The following is an 11,924-nucleotide window of genomic DNA, read 5'->3' as shown; positions in this document are numbered from 1 at the left end:
GTTCCTTTAATCTCCACTTCTTTCTTACATGGTAATAAATATTACGATGTACGTTATATCATATACTAAAACATTATAGAATAGATTGAACTTCAAGTATTTTCCCCTTGTTAATACAGTGTATCTTAATTAGGATAAAGTTACAATTCAACAGTTAACAGATAATAACATTTTTATCAAACAAAACTTAATATTATGAAACGACTATATATCTTATGAAGTCTAAGGTTTGAAAACATAATTCGTGTAGAACTCTTTTATATATGATCTTCGACCAAAATTTTTTTTTTTGTGTCGAACGACCAAGAAATATATAATCCAAATTTTGGACCTCTATTATTTAACAAAATAAAATTACTTTTAATTGTGTTCAAAAAAACTTAATTACAAACGTTTCCGGTTGTTTCAACATATACTAGATAAAAACTGAATGAGTCATATTATAAATAATATTTTAAAAATAAAACGTTAAAAATCGGACATGGCTACCTATTTTGAACTGTGTAACAACTATATATATATAAAAAAGTTGATGTGGGTATCTGTTTCTCATTATTAAGCAAAGAATGTACTATTATTCAATTGGAACTCGCTCTCCTTTCTAGGATCTCAAAACCATCCTTCATTTCACGACTTTTTCTCTCTATCAATTTCTTCTAATATAAATTATAATATAAATTGTATTATCTGAGGTTCCGAGTCTTCATTTACTCTCCGCACAATTTACAAACAAAAAAGGTGAGAGAGTACACTCTGATACAAAAGAAAAGCAATAGACATGGAGAAACGTCGCGTTAACTGTAGATGCGAAAGCTTCTCTCTCAGTGACGATAGGCTCCCATGTTTATTTGTAACTTTGCTGCCAAAAGTTACCCCTAATATATTCTCAGACTTTTTACTTTAGTTTAAAATCTAAGGAAAGTGGGGAGTTTTACTTATTTGCTTGTTAATGGAATTGGAATGTAAAGTTGGAAGAAAAGTGTACGTTTTGCTTTCTTCAATGCCACAACTAATGCTAAAGGTATGTGATATATATTAGGTTTTTTCTCTTTGAAAGAGGTTTCTTGTTAATTGTGTTCTTCAAAATTTTCCCTTGTTTTTGAAATTCTGAATAACTTTTATTACCATTTTGGGGTGTACGTAAGTGTTAGGGTTTTAGCTTTTTTTCCTTCTAAATAGAAACAAATATTTTTTTTAAAAAAAAACATATACTTCTACGATACTTTTAAAAGTGTTAAGTTCATTAATATTCAGAGAGTCTATTCTAGTTTCGCTGTTAAACTAAAAAACAGTAATTTCATAGCTGAAATTACAAAAATAACATAAGCTCATGATGATTGATGAACATCTCCGATCTGAAAGCATATGACCGGATATTGGGATTTGATGCCAATCCCAACCGGATATTTGATTTTATACGTGTTATGAGACAGGAAAAAGAGAGTTTAAATAGATTAAACCATTGGAATAATTGTAAGAGCTCTAGTTGTTACCATTTTCTAGGAAAAATATCTGTTTGCTTTTGCTCCATATAATTAGATTAATATGATTGTTGACTCTTTTTTTTTGAGAAATATGATTGTTGACTGTTGGTGACTATTTAAACAGAATATTTTTAAATTGAGTAATTGCTACACAATTAGTCCACGAGGCTTTGAACCGAGGTACTTTCTATTTTGATTAGACATATCGAAAGAAAACCTTAAAACAATGTCATGTAGAGAGAGAGATAAAAAAAAGTTAGCAAAAAATCACACAAACATATACAATATGAAAACTTTTTTTTTTGAAACTACAATATGAAAACTTGGTCCAATCAAAGTAGTTTCATAGTTTTGGTTGATTGAAGCAGTTAGATTCTGATACTTTAAAGAATCCGAAGAAGAAGAGTACAAAATAGTACGGCTGAAACAAACTGTAGCTCCCTCATCTGCTCTGTCACATTATATTTTATTTATAACAGTTTTGATTTTGATTTTTTGTATATAAATGTGAATTTGTCAATGTTTCCTTTTCATTCGTCATGTTATTATTTTTTGTCACAGTTTTCATCGCACATCGCAGCTCTACTTTCCTAATCTTTTGTTTCTGTTGTATTTTTTTTGGTGTGTAAAACTCCATTTTACGTGTCATAGAAAAACATGAGGTGTATAATAGTGTTTTCTTACGTGTTTGAAGATATTGACGACTATTTTTCTAACGTTTTTTTTTTGGGAAATTAGTACTCCTACCAAAACGTTTTAGTCTATTTAGCTATCTACCATTTAACACTATTTACCCACTGTATATAATCGTTTATGACTTTGTTACCCCTATATCTAAACAAATGCACCAGATCATATATGTAAGCAAAATATTATGTAAGAACTGATTTACTGTCTTTATCTTTTTTAAATCTTCTCTTGTTAGATCGAAAATATTGATATCACATTTCTTTATCACTATTTCAAAATTCAAACTTCTCGTCTCTCTTCTTCTTCCAGCTCTCACATTTTTAATCTCTTAACTCTTCCAATAGTTTTTTCTTTCAATTTCCACAATAACAACCCTAGAAATTGCTCTAGGGAAATCTTAGAAATTGAGAACAACACCGCTCAACCACTACTATTCAATTCTTGAGAGAAATTTTGCGGCTAGAGAAGAACCATTTGGAGTGAAGGTCACAACACTGTACCACAAACCCTACGGTCTCATACAAAATTCAAAATTGATATTTCTCTTTTTCTCTGATCTCTTTCCTCAAGACCCATCGCTGTGTTCACAGTTCTTGATTTATTACTTGTGGTGTAAACTTACAGAGGAGGAAAAGAAGCTGCAAGATAAAGAAATAAAGTCACTGGAAAGGGGAAAAATGCTACGACAAGTAGCATACTGAAATTGTTTTTATTTTGTCTTCGGGAGAGTTTATTGTCATCACCTCTATCACTATTATCACGCTGAAATTTAATAGGACTAGTGTCATATCTCTTTGGAAAATATCATTTTGTCTTTATTGTGTCTTGAACTCGTAAGCTCTGGTTTATGACTTCTATCTAGTGTCTTGTTTTTTTTCTTGGATGTGTGTATCAATTTCCATCGATGTTGTTTCAACTGATATTTCAGTGTTGTCTAACTTGAATATTTTCTCCAATCGCTTTGTGGTGTAGTATGTACGCACTTAGATTTTCCTGGCGAATACATTTGTAGTTAAATGTATTTAGCCATATAACTAATATTATATCAACCAGTCCTTTACATTTAGATATATATGATACTTAGTATAGGTAACCCAATTATATTAGCCGGTTGTCTTAGTACATATCAGACATCTAGTTGCCATATCGATCGCTATTGCCTTGACTGTGGTAACAAATCATACATACGCCATATTCCAGAATGGTCCGGGACATTTGAAGCCACAAACGATTGAACCCAATCTGTCTAAAAGGTCTCCTGCTACTCAATTCAACTCAAATATCTCAAACCATATATAATCGTCAATTCCCTATTTTTCAAAGTTATATTGTCTGTATACAGAATCTTGTATGAACGTTTATATTAGCTTAATACTATACATTATATACATAAACCTATTGGATTAGCCGGCTGCAACACATCAGATTCATAAAATTATTTGACTAGCCGGTTACAAAGCATCAGATACATAGACTTATTAGATTAACCGGTTAAGACGCATCAGATACATAAACTTATTAGATTAGCCGTTTACAAAGAATCGGATACATAGACTTATTAGATTAACCGTTTACAAAGCATCGGATACATAGACTTATTAGATTAACCGGTTAAGACACATCGAAAACGGAAACTTATTAGATTAGCCGGTTATCTTTGTAGATATTTGACATCTAATTATTGTTGGCGACCCTTATTGTTTAGAACATGTTATTAAATCGAAACAATTAACATATCCTTAGGATATGTAGTAGCTCCTGTGCTTGTTTTCTAAATTGTATAACCGTAAATTTGAATAATTTACGGATATTTATTTTACTTGCGAGTTTTCATATTATATGTGAAATGTCCCAGCCTATTGTTCCTTTATCAATGTGATATGTAATGACAATATTAGTTGTCTTCGTACTGTGAATAAACTTTGATACATTTGCTGCCATTGACATTTAGCTATACAAAAAGTGTTTTTATGATGTTTATCCTTTGAAAACATGCACCTAAGTCATATGATTTGATCATGTTACTAACTTTGTTGATGTTTCTTGAAAGCTTTTTACATAGACATCACATATTAGATAAGCATTATTAGTTTTGAAGACATGGCATTCCAAATCGCTCAACACACCACCTCAATCGCCTCCCATCCCCCTTCTACTACATATCTTATAGATGGGTTGTTTGCAGGTGACTTTGTTGGGGCCTATTACTTTGCATCTGCTGCAAACAATAAATACTAATGTAACATATCTGACTGAAATACATGTATATATTTCCATGCTGCATTTTTTTTCTTTTATCTTTATTTTTTCTACCTTTTCACATTCTAAAGTAAAGTCCTCGTGGTGACAAGTTTTCAAAACTGTTGTCTGGCTAATATATATTGTACCTCCGGTACTAAAACTATTGTTCGGGTAATATTATTTTTACACATATAGCTAACAATTTAAAAATAATAAAAAGAATTACTTTCATGTGGTTCATTGTTCCAGAGCGTTTAGCATGCCAAAGTTTTGATTGATAAATCTCGCTTACCGATTAACACAGGAAAGCTAAGAGGATTGTTGTGACAGCTCGGCACTCTTCGAACGTAGGAAGAATCACACGAATCACACATAAGCTGGTGAAGTAGATGACATCGTTAAACGAAATCATACAACATCTGGTTCGGATTTTGATTGCTTCCAATCCGATTCCGGCATAGGTCGACATGCTCAAGATTTATGAGAAGAAACAAAGTGCACAACGTGCAACGACATGTACATCTCCGTCGCTAAGGATCCCACCATCATCTTTGACGAAATCTTATCAGAGATTGAAACGAAGGAGGAAGATATATCGAAAGCTCCACATTTTTTTCATAGCCATTGTCTCTTCTGTCTCCTTTGCACAAATATTTGTATGTATGGAAACTAAATCTTCCAAAGGATTTGATATTGAGTTCCAATGTTTCTGATAGTAAATGTGTGAATGGGGAAGTGATCTCTCAATATTACTATAATTCTTAACCCTTCTCGAGGACACAAAAAATCTAGGACATATCTTTGCAAATATTTTTGATATCTCACAAAATCTATTTGCCAGCTATATAACCTACAACACAAACACGGTGGAAATCCATCGCCAACTGGTAAGGGCTTTAAATGTCATTTTGCACATACCTTATCTACAACAAAATCCACTTTTACACTGTTGTAGGTATTTAGTTATTTCGTGGTCTTTTATGGTTTTTGACCAAATTACTTCTTCTTTTTTCCTCACACGTCATGGAAATTTTATAGAGTTTAGTAGGGATTATTGGTTGTTGTATTTTAATGGATTTGAAAATACGAACTAAATCTAGTGTTATTGGTTCTATGATTTTCAAATCTGTATTAAAATCATGTGTTATTGGTTTAATGATTCATAAATTCTATATCAAATCAAGTGTAATTCAATAGTACGAATTTACTAATATATTTGATTTTATAATGGATTTGAATAGATTTGTTTGGATTTTTTAATTAAAAATACAAAGACTCAAATCCGAGAGAAAACCTCCGGATTTGCATATTTTACTTGGATTTATAAATATTATATGGATTTTTAAATCATTCAAAAATATATAAACCAATACTTGACAAAAGAGTTGTGAAAGGCTTCGAAGCTGGTTGGCATATTGGGCTTGAAAATGGTCAGCAATCTTAAAACGGTGTAAAGACGTTTACAATGTTGTGGCATGGGGTTTGATGTGAGCCTTTGATATCCCTTATATATTAGTTGAGGAGCATTACAACATTTGAGTGTAGTCAGCTCTCATCATCATGATAAATTTCAGAATCTTTAGAAAAATATGTTGGTTCATCTAAATATATACTATATTTTTCATTAAACTAATTATTATATTAATTACAAGTGCACAATTACTATTTTCCTTTTTTTCCTTAAATAAAAGTTACGAAATATATATGACAATTAATGATTTTAATAATAAAGATTTGATAACAATTTGTGTCCCATTCCATCATTTTTGTTTAAATTTTATACTATTAAAATAAATTAAACAATCAAATTAACTATAAACCAGTGTTTTCAAACCCGGATCGAACCAGCGGTTGAACCATAAACCGAAAATAATCCGGGTTGGGTTAATATCAAAATCCAACTAAAGTTGAACCGGTTAAAAACTTTTATCGAACCGTCAAAAACCCGGGAACCGCCGACCCAATGAACCAGCAAAACCCCGGTTCGTATATAAACCAGAATTTTGTTAATGAAACATGTCATTTTCTAGGTGGCAACATCATATTCATTCTCACAATCTTTAATTAATTGTCTTCTATTTACTAGATTTATTACATTTTTGCCATTATTCATTAATTGTAGCTTGGCTTAATATTTTATTCACATCAATATATAACGTGTTTGTTAGCGTGTATGCAATCTGATCTCTAACTTAGTATATACTCGGTTTAATATTACAATTTAGTTGTATCGATTAGTTTATACTCGGTTATATCAAAACCGGTTGTTTATTAAGATCTTTTATATCACTTTTAACCGGTTACAATTACTATCTAATCTAATCTATATATATATAAAATTGTCTGCCTCTCTCCTGTTGCGCCAGGTCAGAAAGTCAAGCTCTATAGCGATGACACGTGTCCATCTTTTTAAAAAAATGTTTCTTTCACTTAGATTATTTTGGGCTCTTACGGTTTGTTAAGTGGGCTGATAAGACTCATTATCCAATACGAAGAATACTCACAGTCTTCGTCTTAAAATATGGTGACGTTTGTTTTCTGGGATTCGTCATGTTCTTCAGTAGTTGCTCTGATAAACTGACCATGGAGATTTGGGGAGGTGATGGGAGATGAATATTCATCGCTAATCTCAGGGGCGAGCTACTGTTCGTGACAAATCTTCTAGATTTAATCTTACCGGAAAAAGGAATCATGAACCGTTGTGGGCTGCATTCAATTGTTCTCATTAACGACCCTATTAACTCCTTCTCCGCACTCCTTCCACAATTCCTCATTCAATGCATCTCCCCTTTCTTCAAGTCGGTGAATCTCAACTATAAAAAGTGAGTCTTGATCCCGTGAATATCATCCTTTCACATATCACAACCGCAAAATCTTTCTATGAGCACATTAACACCGGCGGCGGAATCCACCATCGCTTACATGGTTACAACACCAGAGAAGTCGATTAGCCAATTTCCGGCGAATTCGACCTTCAAAGTCCCAGTGTGGTCGATAAGGGTTCCATCTACGCTTCGTTAAGGGTTTCGAGCTCAGAGAGCGCGTGCATTAGCGTTTCGGGAACATACTGGCCACCGAACTTCCCGAACCGACCAGACGAATCGGGTCCTTGGCGATGGTGCAGGAGACGGAGAATGATGACCTTGAACGGGACGTAAAGTTGAGAACTTTGGAGGGTGATGATCTCAAATGGGTCAGTTGGGAAGAGAGGAAGATGATGATGAAGGAGATGGAGAAGCGGAGGTTTCGAAACGGAGGTTCTGAATCTCTCACAGTCAATGTCCTTCAAAGTATGACTTTTTATAAATTATTTAGGATAAAAGAATAGACAGATTGGTCAGAATTCTAACCACAGAAACATATAATGAATACATAGACATATATACAGTATATATATAATAGGTTGGTTGGTAGGATGATGAACATAGAATTAGATTTTTAGCAAATGGTTTCGAAAAACAAATCAATAAAAACAAAGGAAACACTCCTACAACTCATGCATTTATTTAGTTAGAATATTTGGTATTAACTTATATATCGAAATATGTATTTTACACTATATGTGATTTTAGATATACACTATATATGTGATTTTAGATATAATTTGAATAAAAAATAAAATATTAAAATAATAATAAAAGTTATAAATGAATTTTACTTTGAATAAAAATAAACATTACAATGTTTTTATTCTTATATAAATGAGTTATATATAATAGTTGTTAATTTATAATTTTAGTAGAACCATTTACATAAGAATTTTATAAATCTTTATAAATCACGGGTTGGCCAAAACCACAGATTTAATAAATTTATGAAACTATGAAATTTAATAATTATCTAATAATATCTTATAAATTTAAAAATGTATTCTTAAATCTGTATTCTCACATATATATACAAATATTTGATTAATATACCTATTAGGCTTCACTAATACTCCATCCGTTTAAAAATTAGATATGTTTTAAAATTTTCACATTTTATAATCAAACATATTAAAATTTAGTTATAACTTATAAATGCATAGTTTTTGTACTTTTATATCTCCTATATTTTTAAATCAATAAGATTTTTAAAAATGCAATTAATGTTTTTGAACTTCACAATTTTTCATTATTAGTTGATAAAAATTGCATTGGAAACAGAAAAAAAATTATCTTTTTGAAACAATTTTTTTCTCTAGGACATGCATCTTTTTGAAACAGAGGGAGTATGTGCTAAGAATATAATCTTTTTTTTTTGCATCATAAAAATTTCCTAGGCCTATTAAACAGATGCATTAATACTTAATATTGTAAATGAAATATAAAAAGTTAAAGATTAAGTGAGAGAGTATATGCAATTTATTTTTAATAACTATGTACTAACCTGATTGGTACTTTTGAAAACATAGTAATTGTAACACAAAATAATATTTAATAATGAAAAATTAAATAAATTGTTCATATTTATTGAGAATATTTTTATTATAATTTTACACCGAGTTGTAATCCAGAATTATATTTTAACTATAGTTAGATTTGCAATATATTGTTTTATGTTAATAGTTTAACAAATAACATTGTACATAGTGATATTCTTTATAGAAGTTTTAGTATATTTAACTCCTATACATATTATCAAAAAATAAAATAAAAAAAGCTCCTATACAGTGTTTTAGAAAGTTTTTTTTATTTGGTATGAAATATATTTTTTAAATAAGAGATAATTTAGTTTTACTAAAAACAGTGAATATTTGATATTAGCTTTACCTATTATAATTTTAATAAAATATATTATATAAAATATATTATAAATATTAAATAAAATATAAGAAATAAAAATTCTCTACAATAGTTATTTCAAAGTTTTTGTCATAAAAACATCTCTCAACGAAAAAAATGACCAAAATATTTTATTAAAAGACAAAAATACATTCATATCCTAAGGTTAACTAATCTATACTTAGTTTTAGAGTTAATGGATGGAGTTTTAAGGATAGAGTTTCAAATTTAAAAAAAAAAAAAAAAATAAATATAAAACTTTTTAAAATAAAAAGAGGCTATTTTGGTAATTTTTCTTATTAAACGCTATTTTGTGACAAAAATTTAAAAAGTGTTATTTGAAATAATTGCCCTATAAAAAATGTAATAAACAAAAACATGATATAAATGACATATCATATAAACAACAATCGTAAACAAGCAAAATATATCTTATCACATATAATCTCTTCTCACATAAAACTTTCTAAAAGACAAAAATCATTATTATATACAGTTCTTGCAAATGCAAACCTGAAACACAAATCATAAAATCGTACAAAACTTAATAACCGTAGATCACAATTAAAGTATATCCCGCCCGTAGGGCGGGCCGACCCTAGTTATATATAAAGGAGTGTTTACCTCTTTCCTAGGCCCTCCACGTTGGATCCAGCCTGGAAACTCGCCTCCTGTACGCGTGCCACGTGTCCACCTTCACTACGCGTCTTTCATTTAATTTTGAGTGTTTGATGGGATTTGATTGTTTAGGCGGCCCTACAGCCCATTATAGGAGACACTAAATCTAATGACACGGAAAAGTGGAATTCGTCTCACCTCTCCCTTCTACGGCGACATTTTTGACGCCTGAGCTTCTTCCGAAAAAAAAGTATATATGTAAACGGTTTCCTTCCATGATTCTTCGTACCTGGCTAAAATCATTAAAGCTCTCCTTAACTTCATCTCCTCCACTCCTTCCATGATTCTTCATTTAATGCTCACTGCTTCCAGTCGGTGAATCCACATATATAAATAGGTGAATCTTGGTTCTGTAAACTTCATCATTCTGTTCTTCACATCATATTAGCTTTAAAACTTTTGTAGAGCACAATGAGAAAATCCTCTTGAGCTCTCGCCTCTAAAACTTCCAATCTTCGTAAAGGAGGAAAGCGGCGGCGATGGAGGAGAGGAGGAGGAGGAAGGCGGTAAGAATAATGAGAAAGCCATTGATGATAGTGAAGAGGATAATGAGGAGAGAGTATTAATGGAGAGTTCGGCGGAGGTTTCTGCATAAATTAGGCCTTCCTAACCACTCTACGTTCTTCTCTGCTGGTTTCAGTTGGTTTGTTTGCAATTGGGTATGTGCCTCTCTTTGGGTTTGAAGCGATGCGTCTGTGTGTCACGATAGGTCTTTTAGCGATGCTGGAAGCTTTGATTTAAAGGCTATTTCATCGGCTAGCTTGAAGCATTGTTATTTTCCGGTGGTTTCAGAGTTTACCGGCGTGATTCTAAGTCGGTGGTGAATTGATTTATTGGAAGTGTCTCTCTTTCTCTCAAGATCGTTTAATTTTCCTCCTTCTATATATTTCATGGAAGGATTTTGTTTGTAGTGCCTCTCTAATCTCATTTGATGTATTTTCGTAGATTTTCTTCCCTGCGTTGACTAAGATAACAGTGGCTCTCGGTCCTAACGGTGGCTCTATTACTGACGCTGATTATCACCATGAGACACTTGATAATCTGCAAATTGTTGTATGTTCTTTCCTTCTGTTTGGATCTTTGGATTTGTTTTTTTTCATGTGCGTGTTTAGAGTCCTTTTTGGGTTATGCTTGATACTGTGGGACCTGATTTGCATGTTATCAACAATTCTTAGAAAGCTATTACTCTTAAAGATGATGGACTTGCGACTTTAAAACCAAACCAGTAGCAAGAAGAAGCCTATTCCCATTAATTTATTGCCAACGTTCATTCTCTATGAGAATGAGATGATATCATATATCTAATCAATGGTTTATTTTGTTTGCTTTGAGTTTTTTTTTCATCTGCTTATACTAGACTCAAACAAGCTTTGTTGGTAGGGTGGTGAGGACCATTTAGATGATGAGGGGCAGTTAATCTCTCTGTGGACTCAAACCAAATTGTAAACAACAATGGTCCATATAACACCAATAGGTGAGATGCTTCTGCAACAATCGAAGGCTGTTCAGAAGTGTCCGAACCAATTCCTCCGCAAATTGATCAACTGGTCAACACGAAGAAACTATAAAGGATCCTGATCACTCCAACTATGGAGACAATGAAGCTGGCCAAAAATTTTCCCAATTCCATTTCGAGTTCCTAAGTTTTCACCCTTCACTGAAAAGGTAGTTGTCTTGCAACTTTTTAATTATTCAGTTCTGGTTTTCGTTTGTTCGAGTATAATTGGTACACATGGTAACTTTAGTAATTATGTTGTTATGAAAGTTTTTTGTTAACCAGATGTTTGGTTTCGTAATGTTTTGGTATTATTTTGGAGACAGTCAAAAAATATATATGCGGCAGTCAAAAAATATATATGCGGCAATAAACACCAATACATTACAACAAAAGATGTAGTTTTTTATTATAATTTAAGCAAGAGATGTCTTTGTCTTAAAAGTGAAAAAATAACTAGCAATTCAAATTGAAATAAACTAACGTAATTGTAATAATGGAGATTAAGGTAAACAGTTGTAAAGTTACAGCAATACAAAATAATTTGAGAAGGCTATATACATTGAAGGT

At 31.6% G+C, this 11,924-nt stretch overlaps 1 long non-coding RNA gene across 1 annotated transcript; it reads left to right on the top strand.

The window, feature by feature from the left end:
* The first annotated feature begins 9,408 nt into the window (after positions 1-9,408).
* LOC106414944 lies at positions 9,409-11,655 on the top strand. Its single transcript, XR_001282959.3, has 2 exons — positions 9,409-10,912; positions 11,240-11,655. It is a non-coding gene; the product is annotated as an uncharacterized LOC106414944 (long non-coding RNA).
* Positions 11,656-11,924: the final 269 nt, after the last annotated feature.

This window comes from Brassica napus, chromosome C8, assembly GCF_020379485.1.
Source record: "Brassica napus cultivar Da-Ae chromosome C8, Da-Ae, whole genome shotgun sequence".
NCBI classification, from domain to species: Eukaryota; Viridiplantae; Streptophyta; class Magnoliopsida; order Brassicales; family Brassicaceae; genus Brassica; species Brassica napus.
The sequence above is the reverse complement of the archived record's forward strand: the minus strand, read 5'-3'. Positions and strand labels throughout refer to the sequence as shown.